The sequence below is a fragment of the Dendropsophus ebraccatus genome, chromosome 7, assembly GCF_027789765.1.
Source record: "Dendropsophus ebraccatus isolate aDenEbr1 chromosome 7, aDenEbr1.pat, whole genome shotgun sequence".
NCBI lineage: Eukaryota > Metazoa > Chordata > Amphibia > Anura > Hylidae > Dendropsophus > Dendropsophus ebraccatus.
The window spans coordinates 131,435,873-131,463,366 of NC_091460.1; the positions used below are offsets into that span (position 1 = coordinate 131,435,873).

General features: G+C 42.6%; 1 protein-coding gene across 1 annotated transcript in view; it reads right to left on the reverse strand.

The window, feature by feature from the left end:
* Positions 1-9,366, reverse strand: part of LOC138797813 (uncharacterized) — a 47,724-nt gene extending 38,358 nt beyond the window's left edge. Inside the window, exons 1-3 of the mRNA XM_069978489.1 lie at positions 9,257-9,366; positions 3,580-3,642; positions 738-769 (exon numbers count right to left, since the gene is read on the reverse strand). The gene's annotated coding sequence lies outside the window, so the exon portion shown is untranslated. The remainder of the gene's footprint in view (positions 1-737; positions 770-3,579; positions 3,643-9,256) is intronic.
* Between the last annotated feature and the right edge of the window lie 18,128 nt (positions 9,367-27,494).

Here is a 27,494-nt window from a genome sequence, read left to right on the forward strand (position 1 = left end):
ATGAAACAAACATTCAGAAACAGCAGAATGTGTGATACTATAGGTTACTGTACAGTAATGGAGAGGATGGGAAACACAAGGGCAGACAGAGACTGCAGGGAGCAGGAAGGAATGAGCAGGACAGATGTGGGCACAGTATAGCAGCACTCTCTGTCCAGGGAGAGAGGTAACAGCTATGGAGAGATTACCCCCACAGTCCTTTCCCCTGATGCAAGACCCAGCCTAAAGTGGATCTGCCATGATTTGGAAGGTGAGGGAGACTTCCTGGGTCAGGGTAAAGTGCTGTAGACCCTACTATGCAGACCATGCCCCTCCCCCACTCTCCCTCCTATCCAGTACAGGGAGCTCTTAAACCAAAGCAATGCTCTTAAACCAAGTCACAATTTTGAAAAACTGTGAGCTCTTAAACCAAAACACTCTTAGGGTGCCTTCACACCTACCGTATCGCAGCAGAAAATCCGCTGCGGATCCGCAGCAGATCCGCAGCAGATTTAACTAAGTGAATGAACACAGCATTAAATACGCACTGTCAAATCCGCTGCGGATCCGCAACGGATTTGACAGTGCGTATTTAATGCTGTGTTCATTCACTTAGTTAAATCTGCTGCGGATCCGCAGCGGATTTTCTGCTGCGATACGGTAGGTGTGAAGGCACCCTTAAACCAAGTTACTCTTAAACCAAGGTAGCACTGTATACTAAATCCAGACAACCATTTGCGCAGTATATTGTTACCTACCTCATCTTTATTGTCATTTTTATCTTCTTTCTCTGGTTGGGAACAGAAAAACAGTCAGGCAATAAAATAAAGATGCAGTTTACGGCAGTTTTTGGGGGACCAGTGTCTCAATTTTCTTGACATGAGGGTGGAGATTAAGGATCATGAGATTGTTACATCTGTTTTTCATAAATCCACTGCTACTAATTCTTTTTTACATTTTTCTAGTTTTCATCTCCCTCATGTCAAGCAAGCAATTCTAAATAGGCAATTCCTAAGACTCTGGCACCTGAATTGCGAGGATGAGGGTGAACTGGTCCAACAACTTAAAGGGGTACTCCAGCGTGGAGGCTATTTTGGGATCTGGCCGGTAAGGAGGTGGCTGAGAGAAAAGACGTCCACTCACTTCCCCGGTTTCAGTGGTGGGTCCCGTATTGCGGCGCTCCGGTCCCTGGTTCTCGGCCGCTTCGTGGTGTCTGACGCGGGTCGAGACGTGACAGACAGCCAGTCAGTGACAGAGGCGGGATCTGAGCGGACTTGAAACGGATTCCCGCCTCTGTCACTGACTGGCTGAGCGGACTTGAGACATCACGTCTCGGGTCCGCGTAAGACACCAGGAAGCGGCCGGGAACCGGGCACCAGAGTGCCGTGATGTGAGACCCACCCCTGGAACCGGGGAGGTGAGTGGACGTCTTTTCTCTCAGCCACCCCCTCCCTGGCCAGATCCCAAAATAGCCCCCACGCTGGAGTACCCCTTTAAAGTGAGAGGGTATCCTGAGGGAATAATCATGTAAGCATACAGGAAAGCATGTAAACAACACCAATTGTTGAAATTAAATAGAAAAGCCAACGCATAGGGGGAGATTTATGAAATGGTGTAAATATACACCAGGTGTAAACTGCCCACAGCAGCCAATAACAGCTCCTCTTATATTTTATCAAAGCTGAAAGCTGAGCTGTGATTGGTTGCTGTGGGCAGTTTACACCTGGTGTATATTTACACCATTTCATAAATCTCCCCCAAGATTTTTGCTTTTTCTTTTTATCATAGTATTAAAGTATTTCTGATGCGCACTAGAACTGACAGGGAGAGGAAATGGCAGATCGCCAGAGAAGCTGTGAAAAGAAGTCGCTTGAGAAGCTGTGAAGTTTACCACCATTGCATTTCATGGCACATGAGCCCCAATAACTAGGCTGTGAATGGGCTGGGTGGTTTGAAGAAGTTGAAGAGGTCTTTTAGAGCCTTACAGACACATATATACAAACATGCATACATTCAGGCACATATACACATACAGACGCATACAGTTACATATGTACACATACATACATACATACACGCAAAAAAAACATATACATTCAGGCACATATACACATACATACAGAGACTCATACAGATAAACAATGAATATACTGCTTACACAGACACTCACTGTATACTGCTTACACAGACACACATTTTATATACTTCTTACACAGACACGAAGAAGAAGAAGAAGAAGAAGAAGAAGAAGACTCTAGAGCTTGTGGGCTGAGCTTATAAATACAGGTGGACAGGCGCATGTCTGCCACTAGAGGGAGCCCACTCCTCCAAAAGGCCAGCTCAGAACAAGAGAAGCTGTCTGAGAACAAGCAAACTGAGAGAAAGGAAGATGATCACAGCACAATGGGACCCAGAGCAAGTAGGGGGTAAAGGACACGACTGTGTGCTGTTACACTGTATATACTGCTTGCACAGACACACACTATATATACTGCTTGCAAAGACACACTGTATATACTGCTTGCATAGATAAACATACCGTCACATACAGACACTTACAGTAAGCCCCCTCTCCTCACTTTCTGCCTCTATCTCTTATAAAACTTATGCCAATAAAAAAAGCAGACAAGGGGAAAATACTGTAACCATGTGGAAGAAAGATTGTGGAGTATCTACACTAGAGAAGAGAATTTTGTCTATTTTGCTGGTACCACATCCCTAAAAGACATAGATTTCTCATCCAGGACGCACTATTGTATCTTGAATAGCCTCAGTTACTGAGTCTCTTTCCAAATATGTAGATAGGCTTTTGCAACCTCTTCTAAAAAAGGGTTTCAGCTTTGTTAAAATATTCCAATAAATTTTTGTCGACATTAAAAGACACAGGCTAGCATGAAGGAATTCTCTTAGGGAAAATAGATATAGAGAACCTATATACCAGGATTCTGCATTCATGCCTTAACATATTACTACAAAAGGCAGATAAAGGTGATGACTTTGTTCAATTTGTTTGAGAAGCCTTACAGCTCATTTTTTCAAAATAATACCTTTCAATTTGATAGATAGTATATTCAAAATGGGTATGCCCATCGCCTATACCTTCACAAATCCTGTCTCCGTGACGTCCCGCTCAGCCAATCAATGCGCTATCCTGCCACACCCACTGATTGGATGAGCGGGACGTCAGGAAGCCGGGAACCACAGAAGTGCGAACAGGTAAAGTATTCACTGGTCTACGCTGGGTTACAGGCAACAGGGTTTACTTACTGGCAAAGGAGTCTGTAAACCCATACAAACTGACAGTATTGGGAATCTCAGCGGGTTTCGCCGTGGACCTGGCAGTTTGAAATCTGCTGTAATTCCGGTGTGAACCTACCCTAAATCTATTTGCAGAGATGTTGACAGTCTACCACGGGTTTGTTGGTGATATCTTTGTAATATGGAACGGTACCCCAAGTGAATTTCAGAATTTTTGAGCTATATTAACATAAATAAACATTTTACAAGTTCTCACTCTAAGCATATAAAATTATTAAAAAAGCGGTCCAAAATGGACAACATCTAAGATTATATAGAATCAACAAAACAGATGAAAATTACCTGGGGAAAACGGGTGAGGTGGCCAAGCGTGTTTTCCAAAGATAGAACCCACGGAATCATCTGCTGATAGCAAATGAGAGGATTTATATACAACAACGCAACAACTTAATCTGTAAATATAGAATCCATCACAACAACACTTCGGACACTAAGTTGTGTTTTGCCTTTTCCTTTAAATACAGTCCTGTAGCCGACAAGGTGTGCAGAGCTATTTGTGAGAACTGGTATCTAGTGTAGCACAATCCCGTTTTAGCTAAACAACTTACTGATAAAACTATAGTATAGTAATGTTCATACGATGTAAGAATTTAAAAGACAGCCTTGTTCAAAATAAATTTAGGGAGAAAAAAAGAATCAAAAAATTAATTACAATCTAGAACCCCCAAAAAGCAACTGTATGAGCACGAAGGGGCAATGTCTGAAAAGGTGCGCACGACACGTGAAACGGCTGTCACTGCCGAAATCAGTAAGGTGATGGCATCGTCACTGCATTGTAAAATTCTTTTCACACCACATCTTTCTGTTGTCCAGAGGAGGTATTCATCAGGGTACTCCCTAACAGATAGCTATGCCATACAACTATAACTTAAAGAGTCACTGTAGTATTTTTATTTTTATTTTTTGCAGAAATCAATAGAACAGGCGATTTTAAGAAACGTTGTAATTGGGTTTATTAGCCAAATATGCCATTATCTGCATGTAAAAAGCCTTTTCCCAGGTCCCCCCTCCCTCCACTTTTCCATTCACTAAAAAAAATCAGGAAATTGTGATTTGTTGCAGGAGTCGTACCCTTTCTGCTCTAGGGAGATGGGAGGGGGGAGGAGGAAGGAGGGAGTTAGCCGGCAGCAGAAAGCAGATAACAGAGGATTACAGGCACGGAGCTGGGTGACAGCTGTAATCCGAGCTCAGACAGGTCAGTGGTGACTGTCCCAGGAGATAATGGGTGAGGGATTTGTAGATTAACTCTTTGTTGTCCTGTTTTGGTCTTTTCTTTAGCTCTCTCCATAGGAGAACAATGAAGACAGGTTGGGGGCTTCAAACTGCTTTTTCATGATAAAAATGCATTTGAAGTGCCGCGATCCCGGGTGCCGCGAGTAGCCCGGGACCGCTGCTATTAGCGGGCACGGTCTGATCGCCGTGCCCGCTAATTAGCTAATCGGAGGCAGCTGTCAAAGTTGACAGCTGCCTCCGATTACCAGAGGCAACCTTTCCCTGGTGTCTAGTGGGGGAGATCGCTCCTCCGGGACGTTGTTAATAGTAAAAAGCCCCCTCCCCCAATAAAAGTATGAATCACCCCCCTTTTCCCAGGTTTTAAATAAAAGTAAACAAATAAATAAATAAACATGTTTGGTATTGCGTAATCGCCCGAACTATTAATTAATCACATTCCTGATCTCGCACGGTAAACGGCGTCAGCGCAAAAAAATCCCAAAGTGCAAAATTGCCCATTTTTGGTCGCATCAAATTCAGAAAAAATGTAATAAAGAGCGATCAAAAAGTCGTATATGCGCAATCAAGGTACCGATAGAAAGAACATATCATGGCGCAAAAAATGACACCTCACACAGCCCCATAGACCAAAGGATAAAAGCGCTATAAGCCTGGGAATAGAGCGATTTTAAGTGACGTATATTTGTTAACAATGGTTTGAATTTTTTATAGGCCATCAGATACAATATAAGTTATACATGTTATATATCGTTTTAATCGTAACAACTTGAGGAACATGCATAACAAGTCAGTTTTACCCCAGGGTGAATGGCGTAAAAACACAGTTCCCCCAAATAAAAGAAATGCGTTTTTTTTTTTTCAATTTCACCACACTTTGAATTTTTTTCTGGTTTCGTAGTGTACTTAATGCAAAAATTTAGTCTGCCATTGCAAAGTACTATTAGTGACGCAAAAAATAAGGGCTCATATGGGTTTCTAGGTGGAAAAATGCAAGTGCTATGGCCTTTTAAACACAAGGAGGAAAAACCGAAAACGCAAAAACGAAAATGGGCCCCGTCCTTAAGGGGTTAAAGTAACTGTCATTTCAGGGAACTTTCCAGGATTTGATGTATGTATGTAGGAGCCGGACTATTTCTGACCTTTCTTTAACTGGTTTATGCAATTTTGCCCCCCGGCTACTCCCCTCTAAACTCTATCTCTCTGTCTGCTTTCCCTATGCTCAGCTGCAGTGTGGATGTAGACTAGCCTCTGTGCTGCCTTCCATACAGGGAGGAAGATACCATCCAGGAGCGGCTTGGAAAACATGGATACAGCCATAGCGGTCCCTAGATGGTATCCTCCCTCCGCACTGAATTGGTAGCCTGAAGGATATGAGTGCAAATCAGTTTTGTTTCATAGGAAGCAAAATGAATCTGATTCACTCATCTCTACTTGCTTTGTTTCACATCTCCTGTTGATTTCGATTTTGAATGTTATAATGACAGGTACCCTTTAAATACTCTCCCTACCCCTTTAAGGCCCAGGCAGTGGGGGCGTAAATGTGCGCCCATGGTCGTTATAGGGGTTAAACTTTTCTATGGGTTTATTTTTTAAAAGATATTTTTTAAAGTTTTTTCTTTACAGTTAAACATGCAATCATTAGATTGCGTATCCTGATCAATGCTATGCCATAGCACAGCATTGATCAGTACTATCGGCGATCTGTACATAAAGTTGCCTGTGAGCAGACTCTATCGACAGATCCCCGATCCGACACGACAAAGGTAAATGGCTTATTACAAGTGATTGGGACCCCGAATGTCTCTCTGACATATCAAACTTTTTTTTTTATCACAGGTACAGTTTATGGCTATGTTCACACAATGTATATATTCATAAAACCACGGCCATTATACAACTGTTATTATTACGAGAGTATCTGCTACCTTGCCGTGTATGGGATCCAGTCCGGAGCTTATACACACAGTATATACTCCGGCCGGGATCCCTAGCGGCGGCACAAACAACTGACATGTTCGTTTTCTGCAGCCTTTGCAGAAAACCCTGTCAGTGCACACTATGGAGTTAGTGGCTCCGGCCGCACGCCCCATAGCGTGCTGTGGGGAGTTCTGATGCGGGCGCGCTCGGATGCATATCTTTTCAACTACAGATAATTGTTAGCTCAGTGACTAACTCAACTAGTTTTAGGCTGGGTTCACACATAACTGAATCACAGCGGATTTCAAGATATGAGTTTGCAGCAAAATCCACTGTGATTCCCCACAGCATCCTGACGTCTTGCTCAACCAATCAGTGACTGCTTGGGGCAGCGCACTGATTGGCTGAGGGGGATGTCCAGATGCCAGGAGCCCCCCAAGCAAGCCGCAGGGATCTACCCTTATACCTCCATATCTTAGTATTTAAAAAAAAAATAGCTGGGCCATTAAAGGGAACCAATCACACAAAAACTGGCTATAAAGCTAAGGAAACGTGCTGGTAGATCAGCCAGCACGCTTCCTAACCATCCCCCTGTCCCCTCCGTCCCCTGTACATAGAGCCCGCAAAGTTAGTTTATTAGTCTCCCGGGCTCTATGCAAATTACCTTGTAAGTAGTCACGGTGGGCGGGCGGCTTCTTCAAGTAGTCACGGTGGGCGGGCGGCTTCTTCAAGTAGTCACGGTGGGCGGGTGTCTTCTTCAAGTAGTCCGTGTCCTGGGCCGGCTCCGGCGCTGTAATCACGCCCCTCTGGGCGTGTGTAGAAAGCGCCGCATGGTGACGTCATTAGGGGGGGCCGGCATTGCACGTCGGCCTGGCCGACGTCTTTACTAAGCTGCGCATGCGCAGTACTGTGGGTGAAGCCGCTGCTGTACTACGCCGCGCAGGCGCAGTACCGCAGCGTCTTCTCCGGCTGCACTGCGCATGCGCAGCTTAGTAAAGACGTCGGCCAGGCCGACGTGCAATGCCGGCCCCCCCTAATGACGTCACCATGCGGCACTTTCTACACACGCCCAGAGTGGCGTGATTACAGCGCCGGAGCCAGCCCAGGACACGGACTACTTGAAGTGCCACGATCCCGGGTGCCGCGAGTAGCCCGGGACCGCTGCTATTAGCGGGCACGGTCTGATCGCCGTGCCCGCTAATTAGCTAACCGAAGGCAGCTGTCAAAGTTGACAGCTGCCTCCGATTACCGGAGGCAACCTTTCCCTGTCTGATGCCGGCCGGGGACGCGTCCAAGATGGCGCCGTCCTCGGCTTGGCACTCGTTTACTTCCGGCTGCAGCAGCCGGAAGTAAACGAGTGCCTATCTCATGGATCTCTGCAGCATATCTATGAGAGATCACAGTGTATATACTAGAAGTCCCCCAGGGGGGCTTCTAGTATATGTGTAAAAAAAAAATAAAGTGTTGTTAATAGTAAAAAGCCCCCTCCCCCAATAAAAGTCTGAATCACCCCCCTTTTCCCAGGTTTTAAATAAAAGTAAACAAATAAATAAATAAACAAACTTGTTTGGTATCGCCGCGTGCGTAATCGCCCGAACTATTAATTAATCACATTCCTGATCTCGTATGGTAAACGGCGTCAGCGCAAAAAAATCCCAAAGTGCAAAATTGCGCATTTTTGGTCGCATCAAATTCAGAAAAAATGTAATAAAGAGCGATCAAAAAGTCGTATATGCGCAATCACGGTACCAATAGAAAGAACACATCATGGCGCAAAAAATGACACCTCGCACAGCCACATAGACCAAAGGATAAAAGCGCTAGAAGCCTGGGAATAGAGCGATTTTAAGTGACGTATATTTGTTAACAATGGTTTGAATTTTTTACAGGCCATCAGATACAATATAAGTTATACATGTTATATATCGTTTTAATCGTAACGACTTGAGGAACATGCATAACAAGTCAGTTTTACCCCAGGGCGAATGGCGTAAAAACACAGTTCCCCCAAATAAAAGAAATGCGTTTTTTTTTTAATTTCACCACACTTTGAATTTTTTTCTGGTTTCGTAGTGTACTTAATGCAAAAATTCAGCCTGTCATTGCAAAGTACTATTAGTGACGCAAAAAATAAGGGCTCATATGGGTTTCTAGGTGGAAATGGTGCTATGGCCTTTTAAACACAAGGAGGAAAAACCGAAAACGCAAAAACGAAAATAGGCCCCGTCCTTAAGGGGTTAAGTGCATTACATAAACACAGACCCCCAAAAAATTTGTGTAATCACATTTTTCACCCAATTTCACCCCATAAATGATATTTTGGGGGTTTCTTCATTAATTTTATGGTAGATTGAAAGACGCCATTATAAAGTACACCTGTTTTTGAAAAAACAAACCCTCACATGGTTCTGTAGACGTAAAATAAAAGAGTTATAGTTCTTAGAAGGCGAGGAGGAAAAAACGAAATCGCAAAACTAAAAAATTGGCTCTAGCCTTATGGTAATTTTGGGCTCTGTTCTTAAAGGGTTAAACAACAGCAACATAATAATAGTAATAATAATAATTATTACTTCCTTATCAATTGATTGGGCTGACAATATTATTGCCTATACATATTTATACTTGACACTTTATATTAAGATAATATAATTATGTGTGACAGCTGATCCGCGCGGGTGCAGGTACTTTGTCGATGAGTAACTCATGAGCTATCCTGTGGTTAGCCCATCAATTTGCCCATAATACCCTATTTAAAACCAATGAAACCCCACTGACATTACAACATTTATTTTCTCATTATGTTACTTACCGACTACAGTCAGATGAAATGTTCCAGTTATAGGATCAGATTTGTCTGGGAGAGTTGCCTGTACAGTGTAGTCTCCACCGTCTGAAGCAGTAACTTTTGAAATCTGTAGCGATCCATCAGCCAGTACTTTCATTCTGGTATCAAACTGGTTCCCAGTGGTCAAATCTGAAGGCTTTTCCGGGTTATATGTCAGAAGTATCTTGTTGTCTTTATACCAGTTAACCAATAGAAACTTTCCTGTATAATTACTACGCAGTGTAACAGTTTGGCCCACTTTCGGCACTGGTGGCTGGGATGTGATGGATACTTGGCAGCTGTCAATTTGAGCAATTAAAATGGCTTAAAAAGAGCAAAAAGAATAAATAGATTAATTAATTAATTCATACAAAAAGTAGCCGCGTCATAGGAGGTTTCTTGCCACTGGTGGCAAGCTGGGCCGCCTCCAGTGCTTCAGCCCCGGGAATAGAACGGTGCCGTATGTGGAAACCAAGCCACAGTTCAAAAAAAGTACCACGGCACTGGCTTCCCCGCGTCGGTGTCGTTTTCTCCTTTTTGGACACCTCACAAGCAGATCATAAGGATACAGGGGGCCCTTGATCTTGAGATAGGCCTGGGTCACAAAGGTGGGACCTACATCGGTCAGACATTTATTGCATATTCTTCTGATATGTCGTAAAGGTTGAGATGTAAATCCCCCTTTAACACACATATATAATTAGGTATTAACACTTTAGAAAATTACCAGTAATAAAAGGTCAGCAAAACTTCCTTTAAGGGTAGTTTCACACCTAACGGATCAGCAGCGGATCTCACACTGGGAATTCGCAGCGCGGTCCGCTGCGATCCGTGGCCTATACCCTCTATGGCAGACAAACTCGCAGCGGGATGTACATACCGCTGGGAGAATGTCTGCAGCCCACCCCGTTAAACTACCCTAAAGGAGAAGTCTGGCAAAAATCTTTATTAAAGTATTGTATTGGCCCCCGAAAGTTATACAAATTACCGATGTACACTTATTACAGGAAATGCTCATAAAGTGCTTTTTTCCCCTGCACTTACTGCTGCATCAAGGCTTCACTTCCTGGATAACATGGTGATGTCACTTCCTGGATAACATGGTGATGTCACTTCCTGGATAACATGGTGATGTCACTTCTTGGATAACATGATGATGTCACTTTCTGGATAACATGGTGATGTCACTTCCTGGTTAACATGGTGATGTCACTTGCTGGATAACATGGGGATGTAACGACCCGACTCCCAGAGCTGTGTGGGCTGTGGCTGCTGGAGAGGATGATGGCAGGGGGATGCTCAGTGTCCCTCCAGTGCCCTGTGTCCCTCAGTGTCCCCCTGCCATCATCCTCTCCAGCAGCCACAGTAAGTGCAGGGAAAAAACACTTTATAAGCATTTCCTGTAATAGGTGTATATTGGTGATTTGTATAACTTTTGGGGGCCGATACAATACTTTATTAAACATTTTCACCGGACTTCTCCTTTAAGGGTATGTTCACACTGAGTAATTCGGGCGTAATTCAGTGTGAACATACCCTTACAATTGAAGACACCAAAACCAATCAGATTCCACCTTTCATTTTCCAAAGCATCTGTAAGAGATGAAAGGTGGAACCTGATTGGTTGCTAGGGACAACTGTGACAGTCTCACTTTACACCATGTTTGATAAATCTCCCTCTTCATAACCCTATTACACATACTATCCACCTACTTTTGCACCACCCTGTATATACACAACATATTTCCTTTACTTTGTTTATTTTATGTAGGATCATTTAAGGCTTTTCAACCACCATGAGTAAGGACAGGTTTACATTTATATGACAGTCCGGTTCAGTTTCTCTTCAGCCCAGTAGCAAAGTGCCAGAGGGAAAAAGATATTTGAGCTGATGCCATTCATTTGTATGGAACAGTTCAACACATGCAGCGATTTAATTGTGCTACTGGATCGCCGGACAGGGTGTAAGGCGGAACGTATCTTGCAGCGTCCTGCCGTCCATCGACTCCAACAACTTTTTAATGGAAAAAAGGATAGGACACTTGGTGACAACTAATGCATTTTTGTGGCATTAGTTGTCATCAGTTTCTGGTAAAAGAAGGATACAGGACCACTTCATGAATGTAATCGCAGCCTGAGATCAATAATAAGCGATGATTATTGCAGTATAATATCATTTGCTGTTGATATTAGAACTACTTGATCATTGAATTTCTAAAATTTATAGGTTTTGGTGAATTTTCAAAATTAGGCTGGGTCCACACTACGTTCTTGCAATCCATTTTTTTTAAATCCGTTCTTGCAAAAAAACGTATGGAAAAAGGGTGCATTTGTGTGCATCCATTTTGATTAGTTTTTCCATTAGCTTCGACTATAAAAAAAACGGATCAAAACGCATCTGTTTTTTAATGTACACAAAAACGTGGTCAACCACATTTTTGTCTATGTATAAAAAAAAAAAACGGATGCATTTTGATCTATTTTTATAATGGAAGTCAATGGAAACCCGCTTTTTTCATCCATTTTTTTTTTTTTTTTTGCAAGAACGGATTTAAAAAAATGGATTGCAAGAATGTAGTGTGAACCCAGCCTTATTTTGAAAATTCAACACATTTTTTTTTTTAAATACTAAAAGCAATACTGGAAAATAGTTATAGATGGACACGACGTGCATCTTGCAGATCGGCTTAAAATGTGTCTCCTCCCCCAAATACAACAATAGACAAACATTAAAGCTGATCAATGTCTTCCTGAAGCTGACATTGAGATGTGACTGATTTACCAATAGAATTGTTTCAGTTCTTCTTAGTTCCATTCCCAATCTTACCTGCTACCAATAATCCCCAGTGGGGCCATCTGACTTTGCAGAACATCTTTCCAGTAGAGTTTCAGCTATGTCTGTCTCACAGGCTGGCAGTAAGGGAATGTGCTGGCAGAAAGGGCATGCGATGGGTGACAGTAAAATATTTTAATTCCAGGGACTTTCCAGCAATATAGGATGACATTCTCAGTATCAAAACCAGCAATTAAGTATTGAGAAACTTTTTAGCCCTGCCCAGATCTGGTCCTTGTAGCCGTAGCCACTTGCCCTGATAATACAAACAGGATTGGTAGAATACACTGCTATCAGTGGCATAACTACCATTAAGGCAGACTATGCCACTGCTATGGGGCCTGCAGGCCCTTAAAGTGTCACTGTTGTTATAACATAAAAGAATCTAAGCAAGTTTGTAAGTTTGTACATTAATTATTTTTCCTGTTGTTATCCTGCTGTAAATCAAAGCTGAACTTACCAGACATCCAGGTACAGTCTCTAGAAGTCAGATTTTCTGACTTGTGCTCATTGAAAAAAACAGACTAAACACAGGAATTCCGGCCAGTACAGAGAGTCACGGCTCAATGTGTCCGTCAGCGCTCAGATGGCCTGGAATACACATGACTTCCTGTTTTCTGACTGTTTCCTGTTTTTTGAGAAAAAAAGAGTCAGAAAACAGGAAGTGATGTGTTTTCCATGATAACAAAAAATAAATAAATAATGAATGTAAATTGCAAACTTGCTTTATATCACATCTACTGATTTAGACTTTTAAAGTTATAACGACAGTGACACTTGAAAGAAAAACTTTAGGGCTATGTACACATACTGTCAAAATGTTGGCCATTTTTATTGGACAGACGTAATTTACCCTTAAGTAACGGACGTTATTTTATAACAACAACCGTCATTGGTACAATAACAACCGCAGTTACAAAAATGTATATACTTGTATATGCTGTAACGTTAAAGTGATACTGTCACCCAATTTCTGTATGAGGACTTTTCTACACAGTTGTAAAGCCTAAATTATGCAGTTTTCACACTTAACTTTATAATAGATTTCTTGTTGCTTGGTCAGTGAAAAATGTAGGCCCCGCCCCTCTACGAAATCATTGATGTCTAAGCCCCACCCCACTGGAATGGGCTGCTGCTGATGTCATGGAGGAGCGGGGCCTCCATGACATCATCAGTGGCCCATTCTAAGAACAGCATATAAAACAGCAGTCTTAGTGAATTTCCCCCCCAATATACATTTGGTAACATTATAGTCATACTGACCCAAAGAATACAGTTAACATATCAGTTTTACTACGTGATGAATACCAGAAAAACTTTTTTTTTGTAGTACATTTTATAATAAAATTAAAGGTGCTATTAAAGTGACTCTGTATCCACAATCTGCCCCCTCAAACAGCTTGTATCGTTGGATAGCTGTTTTTAATTCAAGATTTTTCCTGAGGTCCGTTCGGCAAGTGATTCCGGTAATCTCCTAAAAAATAACTTTTAAACTTGCAGCCCTGTGTCAAACTGGCATGGCCTAGAGCAGGGGTGGGGAACCTTTGGCCTGAAGGTTCCCCATCACTGGCCTAGAGTGTCTGTGCCCTAGGCCTGCAACACCTCTCCGTGCCTCCTCCCCTCCCTCCTTATCATTAGAAATGCCCCAACATCACTTGTTTGAACACTGCAAATAACTGGATCGTTAAGGTACATGTACACTGTTCAGACAAGTGATGAATAGGAAGTAGTGAAGAGGGCAGGGAGGAGGGTCGGAGAGGTGTTGCGGGCCTAGGGCACAGGTACTCTAGGTCATGCCAGTAAGACACAGGGCTGCAAGTTTAAAAGTTGTTTTTTAGGTCAATAGCTGCATCACCTGCCGGTTTGGGGGGGACAGATTGTGGGTACAGAGTAGCTTTAAAGTACAATTGGTCCCACAAAAAACAAGCCTTATACGGTTCTGTTAACCCTTTGCCATAAAATGATGTTCCTGGAACGTCATGTAAACCAGGTAGTTCGTCATGCTTTCCCTGCCTCCCCCGTTGTCCCTAGCGGCGATCGGGTAGCAGGAGGAGGCTAATCCCATAGGCGCCCGGGCAGTTAACTCCATAGTCTATGGAACCACAGCGTCTATGGGGAATCCGGAGGGAGATCCCCCCCGACCCCCCCTCTTCAACGCCCTGCCCCCCCCCCCCCCCCCGGAGCTGCGCGAGCAATCACGCGTCTCCGGGGCGGTGACCATAGCAATTCAGGTGCTGCTTAATGCATCTGGGCTGCTATGGATTATAACGATCAGGCACCTGCATTGAGGCAGGGACCTGATCGTTTGAATGAGCTGACAGTGTTCTGACAGCTCATTCACTCTATAATACAGTACAGCACTGTTCATGTGCTGTAATGTATTATAGAGGCACCTGCATAAGTTACAATTAAACACACACACACACACACACACATACACACATATAAATAAATAAATAAATAAATAAATAAATATACACCCCCCCCCCTTTATAAATGATCCCCTATGAATAAAATACACATATTTGGTCTATTAACCTGTTAGATTAATTATTCCACCCGATTAACGCCGTAAAATAAATAAATAAAAAACTAACCAAAATGACATTTTTTTTGTTAATCCCGCACCCTAAAATTTTTTGAAAAAAGCTATAAAAACGTCACATGTACCCAAAAGGTGAACCACTAAAAGCGTCAGCTTATGCTGCTGCAAAAAAAAGCCCTCACATAACTCCATTGGCGAAAAAATAAAAATATAACTGCTCTTACAATATGCAAGACATAATCTGTATTTATAGTATAAATGCCATAAACTATAACAAAAGCTATATAAAATGGATCACTGTAATCGTACCGACCTGACGAATAACGATAACATGTCATGTGACGTATAGTAAACAACTAACCAAAAAAATGATAAAAAACAGCTGCTAAAAATTAAAAAAATGATCAGGGTTTTACATGCTCCCCCCCCCCCCCCCCCCGAATGGTACAGACGGAAGCGTCAACTTGTCTTACACAAATATTTTGGCACGACAAGGCCTCTGTGACATGGTATAATGGCTAAAAAAAAAAACTGAAATAAAAAAAGGCCCCGAAATTCCCCAAGCCTCTGTCATGTCTGTGGTCTGTGGTTGAGTCAGGTGACGCACTGCGGCCACATATGGGGGATTTCTAGAAACATAAGCGGAATAAATATTGAGTTCCATTTCTCAGTTAGTATTTGCCGTGTTAGACGAAAAAAAATGGATTAAAATAGAATAACTGCCAAAAAAAATGAAAATTTAAATTTCTTTCAATTAAAATTTCCGTTTTTACAAGGGAGAGATTTATGGGGGTAACTAACATTCAGGCCCCACAAATCCACTTCGGAACTGAACTGGTCCCTAATAAAATCAAAATTTGAAATTTTCCAGAAAATTTAAAAAATTGCAGCAAAATTTTAAAGCCCTCTAACATCCTAACAAGTAAAAGGACGTGCACCAAATGACGTCAACATAAAGCAGACATGTTGTAGATGTTGCAGTAATGATTAGTTCATGTGGCATGACTATTTTTCTCAGAACAAGAGAATTTTAAATATAAAGAAACGTAAATTTTTTAAGTTTTGCGCAAATGTTATGTTTTTTTACAAAAAAACTACTGAGTGTATAAACCAAAGTACACAAACATAAAGAGGAATATGTCACGAAAAAACAATCTCAGAATAACCACGATAATTAAAAGCACCGCAGAGTCATCACTACATAAAGAGAGACAGGTCAGATTAAAAATTGGCCCCCGGGCATTAAGGCCAAAACAGGCTGAAGAGGCAAGGGGTTAATGGAAAAATAATAAAAAAGTTTTATAGTTATTAGAAAGTAAGGAAAATAAAATGCAAAAACAAAAAATAGCTGTGTCCTTGATTGGTTAAGATACAAATACACCTTTAGGGTATAAACCCACACACCGTATAAGCAGCGTATTTACTGCTGCGATACGCAGCAAATACGCAGCAAACACGCAGCAAATACGCAGCAAAAACGCAGCAGATTAGATCTAAATAACTGAACACAGCATCAAATCTGTACCAACAAATCTGCTGCGTATTTGCTGCGTATTTGTTGCGTATCTGCTGTGTATACGGTGTGTGGGTTTGTACCCTTAGGCCATGTTCACTCATAGTATTTCCATCAGTCTTTTGGTCAGTATTTTTTCAAACAAAACCAGCAGTATGGTAGTTTCACACGTACCGTCGGGGAGACAGTAGCCACAGAAGCGGGCCGGAGCGAGGACGGGTAAAGTATTAAATGGCCAGTGGTGGGTTAAAGTGTCACTGTCGTTAACATTTTTATTGCAGAAATCAATAGTACAGGCGATTTTAAGAAACTTTGTAATTGGGTTTATTACCCAAAAAATGAATTTTTATCATGAAAAAGTAGTTTGAAGCTCTCCCTCTGTCTTTATGGTTTTCCTATGGAGAGAGAAAGTAAAGGCAGCAAAACAGGACAACAAAGAGTTAATTTACATTCACATCATGGGCTCTCCCCTCTGCAGTCACCACTGACCTCTCTGACCTCTGAATAGCACTGTGAATAGCTCCCCCGCTGAGCAATCCTTTGCTCTTGGCTCTCAGCTGCCCACTAATTTAGCTCCTTCCCCCCCCCCCCCCCTCCCCTCTTCATGGACCAGACAGATCTGACAGATGAAAAAACAGCTGAGATTTCCTGATTCCCTTACGTCCCATTGGCATCACAACATATGGGGGGTAAATTCGCCCCTGCGAGCCCCTGGGACGAAGGAATATTTAATGAAAAAATAACAATTAAATTTTAATCCCCTCCTCCATGAGGTATAAATAGGCTCCACCTCCCCCTAGACCTCAGTCTTTTTTTTACTTCGTTGCTGTTAGCCCTAGGGGACTTTGTCCCTCCTCCGTTTTTATGCTTTGTTAACCTGTTGCATTCAGGTTTTCTCTCCAGGTAATGATTGCTGGGATGCCGCTGGAGCCGGTGTCCAGGTAGTATCCTGATATTTGCTTCTGCAGGTCTTAGCTTTTAAGTTTTTCTTACCTAGTGCATCTTGGAACGCACTCTGCGTGTCACCCGAGTGGCTGGCTTTTCTTCCATTTGCGTTCGACTGTGGAACGCATCGGCGCTGCGTGCGTCTCAGCACTGTGGCATCAGCGCCATGTCACTTCCAGGGGCCGGCAGCGGCGCGCGCTCTCTGCATGCCGGATTAGCTGTGTGTTCAAGGCAGAAGGTAAGCTGTTGCTACCTCTAGGTCTGGCTGTCTTCCTCTGGAAGGATTTTCTGTGGCTCATTTGGATCTAATAGAAAACATCTGAGTGCAAAGTGCTGTGATCTCTCTTCTATATACTTAAAAGTAAGTGTTGCTGCCACCTAGTGTCTCTTTCCGATATCACTCTAGCCAGGCTAGTGGTTTATATGTATTGTAATACATTGATTATTTGCAGATGTCTGAAATGGAGACCAGTCCTGCTGCTGGAAAAAGACCTTCTAAGGAAGCACTTCAAGTGCCGAGTGTGAGACTCCTCTACCTGACGGCTATGGATACCGTAGGAGGATCATTTTTTCCAGATAAGATTCATCCTTTCTTTCATAAAAATATTTATGAATGCCTAAAAATATTTATAATGCCTAAGTACGCTGTCCTTCATGCAGACCTAAACCTATGAGGAGCCTGATGTTCAGGAGGTAGTTGTATGGGTCAAGGACTATGTGCAAAAGACTTTAGCGGCTAATGAGATTCGCCGCCCGTGTCCTAAGTTAAAGACCAAATGGAGTATTTCTCTCTCTACTCCCAGCCTTTGAGTATATTACTTTATGGCTGTAGGATTATGGTCATTTTCAGTTTTACTGTGATTGATGAAGTTAAGTCATCATCTTCTTCTGAAACCTCTTCTACTTCTGAAGATGAGAAAGAATTATTCAGGGGGTATTTCACAGCTGATAGAATTCACAAGCTCTGCTAAGCTGTGCAAGCTGAAATACACCCTGAGGAAATAGAAGAGGATAGGATTGGTCCTCCTCAAAAAAGCCTAGGGTTTTTTCTGTGGGTAAGACTTCATTGTCTATGTTACAGGCGGAATGGAAGGAACCTGAAAAGGCTCCGGGTTTGAGCAAGAGGTTTAAGACCTTATATGTTCTCAAGGAAGAACAATGTAAGGACTGGATTGAGCCTCCAAAGGTGGACCCGGCCATAGCCAAACTGTCAAAATGTACTATGCTGCCTGCGGAGGACAGATCCAATCTTAAGGATCCGATGGATAGAAGGGTGGAGGTAGCCCTCAAGAGATCATATACGGCAGCGGCAGCCCAAGGGGCAGTCTCCATTTCTTCTTTGAGGTTTCTAGAAGCCTAAGAAGATGGCTGACCAAGGTCCAGGAAAATTTGGAAGGTAGAGCTAGCAGGGACAAGGTCCTTTGCTCCTTAAAAAAGGTCATTATGGCCATTGACTTCCTCTGCGATGATGCATCTCAGGGAACCAGGTTAGCGTAAAAAAACTACTACGCTCTCAACCGCTGCCGAAGGGCGCTATGGTTAAAACCCTGGGTTGGAGATGCTAACTCCAAAATTCAGCTCTGTAATATGGAGTTCCAGCCAGGTAGGCTGTTTGGCTCTGAGCTGGATAAATTAATGGAGGAATTGTCTAACAAGGAGGGGAAGTCCCTACCATTGTCCTATAAGAGCGGTGATTCCTTACGCAGAGCAAAATCTCCTCAGCGAGGCAAAGGGAGATACCAGTACAGAGGTCGAGGAAGAAACTATTCCAGAAGAGGTTCCGGGAAGCAGCAGAATAAGGACACCAACAAGAAACCAGACTTCTGACGCAGAAGCTGTCCAGTGGGAACACGTCTGAGTTTGTTTCTCCCTGCCTGGGAAGAATTAAGAAAAGATCACTGGGTGTTAAATATTATTCAAAATGGTTATGTCCTTCATTTATCATCTCTTCCTCCTCCAAGATTTCTTCTGTCAAGAAATCTTAAGCCAGAAAGACACTTAGTCCTAGAGACAGAAATTCTTTACCTCCTTTTCATTGAGGCTCTAGAGGATGTTCCTCTATCTGAGATCGGTCAGGGAGTTTACTCCCCAGTGTTACTAGTGCTGAAGCCATCCGGAAATTGGAGGCTTATTATAGATTTGCGATATCTAAACAGGTGCATCGTAAAGAAGACGTTCCACATGGAGAACATAAGATCGGTAAAATCTATCCTCCAGGAGGGAGATTTTATGGTCACCATAGATCTACCGGATGCATATCTTCATGTACCGATTCTGAAGGCTCACAGGAGAGCCTTCGCCATCCAAATACAGGGGAAGGTAAGACACTTACAATTCAAAGTCCTTCCATCCGGAATACCTCCGCACCCTTTGTTTTCACTAAGGTAGTGTCACCATGATGGTTCGCTTCCGTTTACAGGGGATAAAGTTATCCCTTACCTGGACGATTGGTTGATTATGACTCAGACTCAGGATCTTCTGAGAGTTCAGTTGAACTATGTCCAGGACATACTTCAACAATAAGGTTGGCTTATCAACATAGAGAAATCAGACTTAATTCCTAATTCCTCCTCGTCAGGTATCCATAAGAACATAAATGCGCTTTCTAGGGCTCCTTGCCTCAGCTGCGGACGCGGTGCCATGGGCGTTATGGCACATGAGATTTCTTCAGAGAGAAGCACTAACAGTATGGAACCGAGGACTGAAGGACTTGGATGCGATGATGTTCTATCGACTCAAACAAGACATTCTCTAATGTGGTGGAGACAAGTCAAACATGGAGTTTTATTTTCAGAACCACACTGGATAACCATCACGACAGATGCTTCAGGAACAGGTTGGGGAGCTCATCTGACAGTCATCACGACTGCAGGATCTTGGAGTCAACAGGAATCCGCTCTGCCCTCCAACGTGAGGGAGCTCAGAGCGATTTACCTAGCTCTTCTTCATTTTTCTCCTCCTATTTTACAGAGAGCAGTCAGAATCCGGATGAATGACATGACCTGTGTGGCGTACCTAAACAGGGAGGTACCAGATCCCCTTCTCTCCTCAGGGAAGTAGAGAAGATTTTTCTGTTGGGCAGAAACCAGAATAACCAGACTCTCTGCGATTCATATCAGGGGTGTCGACAATATATTGGCGGATTGAGTCGAGGCCTGACATTACCGGGGGAATGGTCTCTCTCAAGGAGAGTGTTCATTCAGTTAACCCAGAGGTGGGGGCTTCCTCAGAGAGACCTCATGGCATCAGCAAGCAATGCCAAACTGAGGAATTTCTGTTCCCTTTACAGGGCAGACAATCCCACGGTATTGGACTCAATGACAATACCATGGACATACCAGCTGGCGTATATCTTTCCTCCCATAGCCATGATTCCCAGAGTTTGATGAAGATCAGTTGTCAGTGATAATAATAACTTCCTTCTGGCCGAAGGGGTCATGGTTCACCCTGCCCATGAATATGAGCAGAGGGGAATTTTGGAGATTACCTCTGCATCCGGATCTAATATTCCAGGGTCAACATCTGTGCAGGAATCTTTCCAGCCTCAGCTTGACAGCTTGGAGACTGAGAGGACCGTATTGGACTCTAGTTTTTCTGAGAAGGTATAGTATACTCTTTCTCACGCTCGTAGTAGCACTACAAATAAATCTTATGCACGTATTTGGAAGATTTTCAAGATTGGTGTGCAAGCAGGAGTATTGATGGACTTAAACCTTCTACTCCACAGTCATTGGAGTTTTTACAGGAAGGCTTCTATAAAGGATTAAAACCTAGTTCCATCAAGGTGCAGTTAGCAGCCCTCTCTGCACACCTAAACTCACGTTTCTTTCAGATCTTGGAGGTAAAGAATTTTGTTAAGGCTAGACTAGGCCTAACCTGGTAAAGCAGGTAGACCCATGGGACTTATCCTTTGTGTTGAGACGCCTGTGTCTTCCTCCCTTTAAGCCTTGGGAGGAAGTAAACTTCAAGTTAACATTGATAGTTTCTCTTTTACTAGCCATTACCTCTGCTAAGAGAGTTGGAGAACTTCAAGCCCTTGGCTCCGCACCTCCATACGTGATTTTTTTCCCAAGACAAAGTTATCCTTAGGTTCCTTCCAGGATTCCTGCCTATGGTGGCTTCATTTGCCAACATCAACCAGCCAATAGTATTGCCTGTATTTTCTCCTACTGGATCATCTAAAGAAGACTTGGATCTTTCTTTATTGGACATATCCAGAGCTATCAAGATCTATCTACATAGAGTAGGTGATTTTCGTAAAGACAAGAATTTCTTTATCCCTTTCGCAGGAAAGAACAAGGGGAGAAAGGCTTCAAAACCTTCAATATTCAGATGGATCTGTGACTCCATTGCCTTATGTTACTCCTCTGCTGATCTGGATCCACCAGAATTTACCAGGGCTCACTCTACTAGAGCTGTGGCCTCCACTTGGGCAGAGCGTGCCGCTGTGCCACTTGAGGACATATGCCAGGCAGCTACCTGGTCGTCTTTGACTACCTTTGTGAGATATTTCAGGCTGGATACTTCTTTTCTTGTCAAGAACAACCTTTGCAAGATCTGTTCTTAATGCGGACGTAATAAATAACCCGCCCATTGGGGATAATGCTTGCTAATTCCCCATATGTTGTGATGCCAATGGGACGTAAGGGAAGCTAAAATTATTATGTTAATTTGTTTTCCCTAAGACCCATTGGCATCACAAGACTCCCTCCCTGTGTTTTATGTTTCTTTATAATTAGACTGAGGTCTAGGGGGAGGTGGAGCCTATTTATACCTCATGGAGGAGGGGATTAAAATTTAATTGTTATTTTTTCATTAAATATTCCTTCGTCCCAGGGGCTCGCAGGGGCGAATTTACCCCCCATATGTTGTGATGCCAATGGGTCTTAGGGAAAACAAATTAACATAATAATTTTAGCTTCTGAGCAGTGGATGACAGAAAGGAGAGGAGGGGGGGGGGCCTGGGAAAAGGCTTTTTACATGCAGATAATGGCATATTTGCCTAATAAACCCAATTACAAAGTTTCTTAAAATCACCTGGACTATTGATTTCTGCAAAAAAAAAAAAAAAAAAATTAACGAAAGTGACACTGAAATGCGAGTATGTAAACCCATACAAAATGACAGTACCAGGAATCGTCACAGATTTTCCTACGGAATTCGCAGCGCGAAATGTGCTGCAATCCAGTACATGTGAACCCACCCGTAGGTTGAAAACAAAGAAACAAAGTACAAATCTTTTAATTATAATTTTGCCCTGTCAATTTCATACCCTTAATAGTATTTCATAACCTTAATATGTTTTTTGCTGGATTTGTTTCTATTTCCACATAAGCTCAAAAAACCCAGCTATTCATAAGTAGAATATTTTGGATTTAAGACCATGTAAGCAAGCTTGCTGACTTTATGTTAATACTGAGTGTCCTTCAAACACAACCAACACAAACAAAATAATTAGTATGCATGACTGTGACCGAACTGCCCAAACACCGCTTATGTGAAAAGAAAACTTTGTCAGAAAAATAGGGACACGTTGCACATGCTTGTTACAGATAAAGAGACAATGGCCAAGCCCAAACCTCCTTCAATTATGTTCCACCATCTTATTTATACATGTCGGCTACTTAGCCCAACAGACTGTGAAAATATCGCGGCCAAGATGGCATATACGTCTATTTACAGACACAGCCGTTTGTTTGACGAGGAGGACAAGTTTGTATTAATTAGTGACGCTTAATTAAACAGATTGCCAGTTTAACCAAAAAATCCAAATCGCTACAAAGACGTCTCCTAACAGAATTAATTCGGTATGAAACACTTGTCTGTGTTACCGTGTTTGCTTCAAGAGACTTGAAAAGAGGATTGTCTGGAGGAATTTGATCTGGGCAAAGAGTCCACTTTTTCTTCTTCGGAATTAAAAAAAAACTTTGGGTGTTTTTTATCCCTATAGAGATAAATTTAAAAACCACACAGAATGCAATTAAATACAGTTTCACCTGAAACATATTTAGGCTATGTTCACACGACGTCGTTTCCGCGGTAATCATGGCCGATGTTACAACAGCTGTGATTTCTGCTGTACTTACTTTGTGCTGCAGGCTGAGGGAATCCCGGACGGAATGTATACACATAGTTTACACTCTGGCTGGGATTCCTAGCGGCGCCGCGACAAACTGACATGTCAGTTTTCTGCGGCTGCTATTCAATGAATAGCACCGCAGAAAACCCTGTCAGTGCACACTATGGAGCGTGCGGCTCTGGCTGCACGATCCATAGTGAGCTGTGGGGAGTTCTGATGCAGGCCCGCACGGATGCACCTGCATCAGAACTTAGCAGCGCTAAAAATCATCCGGCCAGTACTGCAGTATCGGCTGGGATGATCTTCTCTGAGACCGGCCGTTCTGTGACCTGGCTGGGCCAAGTGTGAACATAGCCTTAAAGTGTACCAGTCGTTTTAAAAAACTTTTCACAGTGTTCAGACCTGTACCGATCAGGAGATAGAGAGGGGAGAAGATGTGCGGGAGCACGTCCTCTCCCCGCTCTGAGTTAAAAAAAAAAAAAGTCTGACTCTTTTTAAAAAATTCAAAGCGGAGAGTGATCGCGCTGCAGCACATCTTCTCCCCTCTTTATCTCCCGATCAGTACGGGTCTGAGCACATGTCTCTATGACATGTCAAAAGTTTGGTTTAGGTACACTGTAAAGTAGAAAGGGGTAAGATAGAATATAAAAACAATAAACTGTGCCACAGGACCCTGCACTCCCAATGAGTAAATCTTATGTCTATTAATGTATACAGCCACTAGCTTATCCAGTTCATAGGTTCTGTGGTATTTAAATCACCTATATTTGGCATCAAGATGGTGACCAACTGTGGACCGTAATTTTTTTTATCCCCTAATAATGTTAGGGCTTCTCGTTGGTAATTGTATTTGTTCATTACCGCATTCCCTCCCCCTTATTGTTTGTGCGGATAGTGATTTGGTTGTTTTCTTGCAGTATTTTAATAGCCTCTTTTTCTTTTTTAGATTTCTCTAATTGACATGTCAATTCTTTGAGTGGAGAGGCACAGAGAGCGGAGGCGCACGAGACCTCCCATTGAAACACATAGCAGGAAGGATTCGGCACTGATTCCGCAGGATAGTTTGAATGGACCTGTCAGGATGGTATCTCTGCAGAGCATTATGCGCTCCTCTGCTCGTGCTGTTCGGCCGAGAAGGCACTGATTTTCTTGTATCCTGTTTCTGTGTTTTGTTTTGCTGTGTGTGAACTCTGGTTTATTGCTCACCTGGGGTGGGAGACACACCCGACTTCACCTGCTGAGTTCTGTCTGGCCATGTCATGGTTAACCTGTGTTTTGGTTCTGCTGTGACTGACAGGTCTTCCTGCCAGTGGATCTGTTTTGTTCTCAGCTGTCTGTGCTTGGAGATCAGGGGGATGGTCCAATTATGTTCTGGATCAGAACCCTGGCCTCCTATATAACTACCTCAGTCTGGGAGTTGCCGGTTATTGACTTAGTCTCTGCCTGCTTGTGGTTCGGTTTCTTTGCTTCTCCTGATTTCTGCCTTGTATCTTTTGACCTCGCTTGCTTGCTGCCTGCCCCCGACCATATTGCCTGTTATTTGACTACTCTTTTGGATCCTGACTTTGTACCTTTGCTGCCAGACTGTTGTGACCCGGATTGCTGACCATTCTTATTGTGTTTGTTTGTTTTGTCTTGTCTATTGTTTCACCTAGCCAGTGTAGGGACTGACGCCCAGTTGCTCGCCGCCATCTTAGGGCGGATTGTGGCAAATAGGTAGAGGACAGTGGGCGGGGCTGAGCTCAGGGCTCACTGTCTGTGTGTTTGGTGTGACTGGTCCTGACAGGACCCTTAGGCTGCCATGGAACGACCAGTGAGGGTATAAGGAGGATACAGACAGAGAGCCCTGGACTGGTCCCATCCAGCCGTCCCTGACAACTTGCCTTCAGACAGCCCTAGATGACTGCGGAAAACTTGAAGACGGTCCCTTATCTGAAGCTGAGGTGTACAGAATGCAGTACAGAATCAGCATCCAATAGAGTAGTCAGAGGTACAAGAGCCGAGGTCAGAAAAAGTCAAAACTAGGAACACTTTGAAAACAGATACAAGGGCTACACTGAGCTAGCCTCAAAAGACTAAATAGCCATCAAAGACTACTGAACAAGCAAATATGAGGCCAGAAAGCCAGTCCAACATGTTATTGGACCAGGCACCCAGAACACAGACTGACAAAAAAAAGGATGAGTGGAAAAGAAGAATGTCAATCACAAAACAAACAAAGGTTAACTGTTAAATGACCAGAAGAAGAGACGGGTGTGGTAGAGAATCAATTACCAAAGCAGAGCTGTATTTAAATTGGTGCAAAGCAAACAGAATTCAAATACTAATTCATGGCTAAAAGCGCATTATCAGCTATATTAACGCTGAGGTCTGAACAGGCACGGGTATGACACTTTCCTTTGTTCTGATCCGTTGTCAATACTAGTAATTAGATCTTTGTTCGCTGGATAGTCCTCCCAAATTTTAATGCCTTTGAAAGCTATTATTTCCTTATTTGGTGTATATCAGATTGAGTTTTCTTTTTTATATAATAAAAAGAACTGCTTATCTTGAAAAATCATGAAACAGATCCCATTCCATTCCCGATAACGTTTTCTGTACTTTGAGACCCATAGGTATTCTATCCCACTCCAGGCATTGTATCAGGGAGGCCACCTCCCACAAATCTCTCATCCCAGATAACATGAGTGTCTCTAGGGATCTCAAGGTACTTTTTACTTCCATCGTTTGATCCTCATTACTATGCATAGATCTTTTAAATTACTTCCTATTCCATTGAAAGAATGCCTGGAATTGACCATAATTCTTTCATGGGTCTTGAAATAAAGGAAAATCACACAAAAATGGGAGAACACAATCACGGACACATGAGGGCAATAATGAGAATATAGGACCACACAGACAGGAAGCACTTCAGAAAAAAGAATAAAAACATAATGGGAAAATACAGAAAATGCATCAGGCAATATAAGTGACCTATAAACTTACTTCAACCCATTAAATGAATACTCGGAAGCTTTCACGTCATTTAAAAACATAGTAATAGATTATATATGTAAAATATTTAATTTTTTTGGTCTATGGGGTGATTTGAGGCATCATTTTTGTGCCATGATCTTTATATATGCAACTTTTTGATCACTTCAGATTTTTCTGCATGTGATGTGACCAAAATTCTGCACTATTTTTTGTGCTTACGCAATTTTTTCATGCAAGATCAGGAATGTGATATCTTAGTAGTTCGGGCAATTTCGCACACAGCAATAGCAAATGTGGGGGACTCCTATGAGCAATGCACTGATTGTTCATAGGGATCAATGCAGTACATATACACTGCATTGATTGATCGTATGTACACTTGATTGCTTCAGGCTGCTCAAGGCAGCCTGAAACAATCACCGATCCAGGGACAGTATCGAGACATAGATGAAGACCCAGGCTGCTAGTAGAAAGAATTGGCTAGCTGCGATCGCATCACCAGGCCACCAGGGAAACATTTCACAAACAATTTAAATGCCACTGCTGATAGTCCCAGCTGCTAATAGCTTTGTTGAAAAAAGGCAAAGATAGTGAACTCTTATGAGAAGAGGAAAGGAAATTTATCTGGAGTCCCAACTCACATATCCAAATATTCGATGGTATTCCTAAGATACATAAGAACACTATTAGACCACTGGGAAGGCCTATTGTCTCCGGTATAGAATGCCTGACGGCAAACTTATCCTGGTATGTAGGCCTACAACTTCAGAGACATGTACGAAAACTCCCTGCATACCTAAAAGAAAGTAAGCACATACTGCAGATACTCAAATAAAATGGAAGCCTAATTATCATAGGCACATTGGACATCACATCATTATACTCTATAATTAAGAATTGCAAAGGAAGGGGAGACTATGATTTTTTTTTTTTTGTAAAATCGCTAGAACACCCCTCCAAACAGGTTACCTATACAGGAGAGTATATAGAATTTATCACATATAACTATTTTTTATACAACAATATTACTTTACTGAGAGAGTAGTAGATGTTTGGAACAAACTTCCAGCAGATGTGGTTGGTAAATCTACAATAACAGAATGTAAACCTGCCTGGGATAAACATACAAATATCCTAAGATAATAATAAGGGAAATACTAAAAGGGCGGACTAGATGGACCAGGGGGCTTTTTTTACCGATAATCTTCCATGTGTTTATGGAATTTTTACCAGATTTCCCATATGTTGGCTGAATCTTTTCTCGGTTCTTTCTGGCAGCTCCATAGAGAATGAATAGAGCAGCGGATCATGTGTCGACCCACAACACTA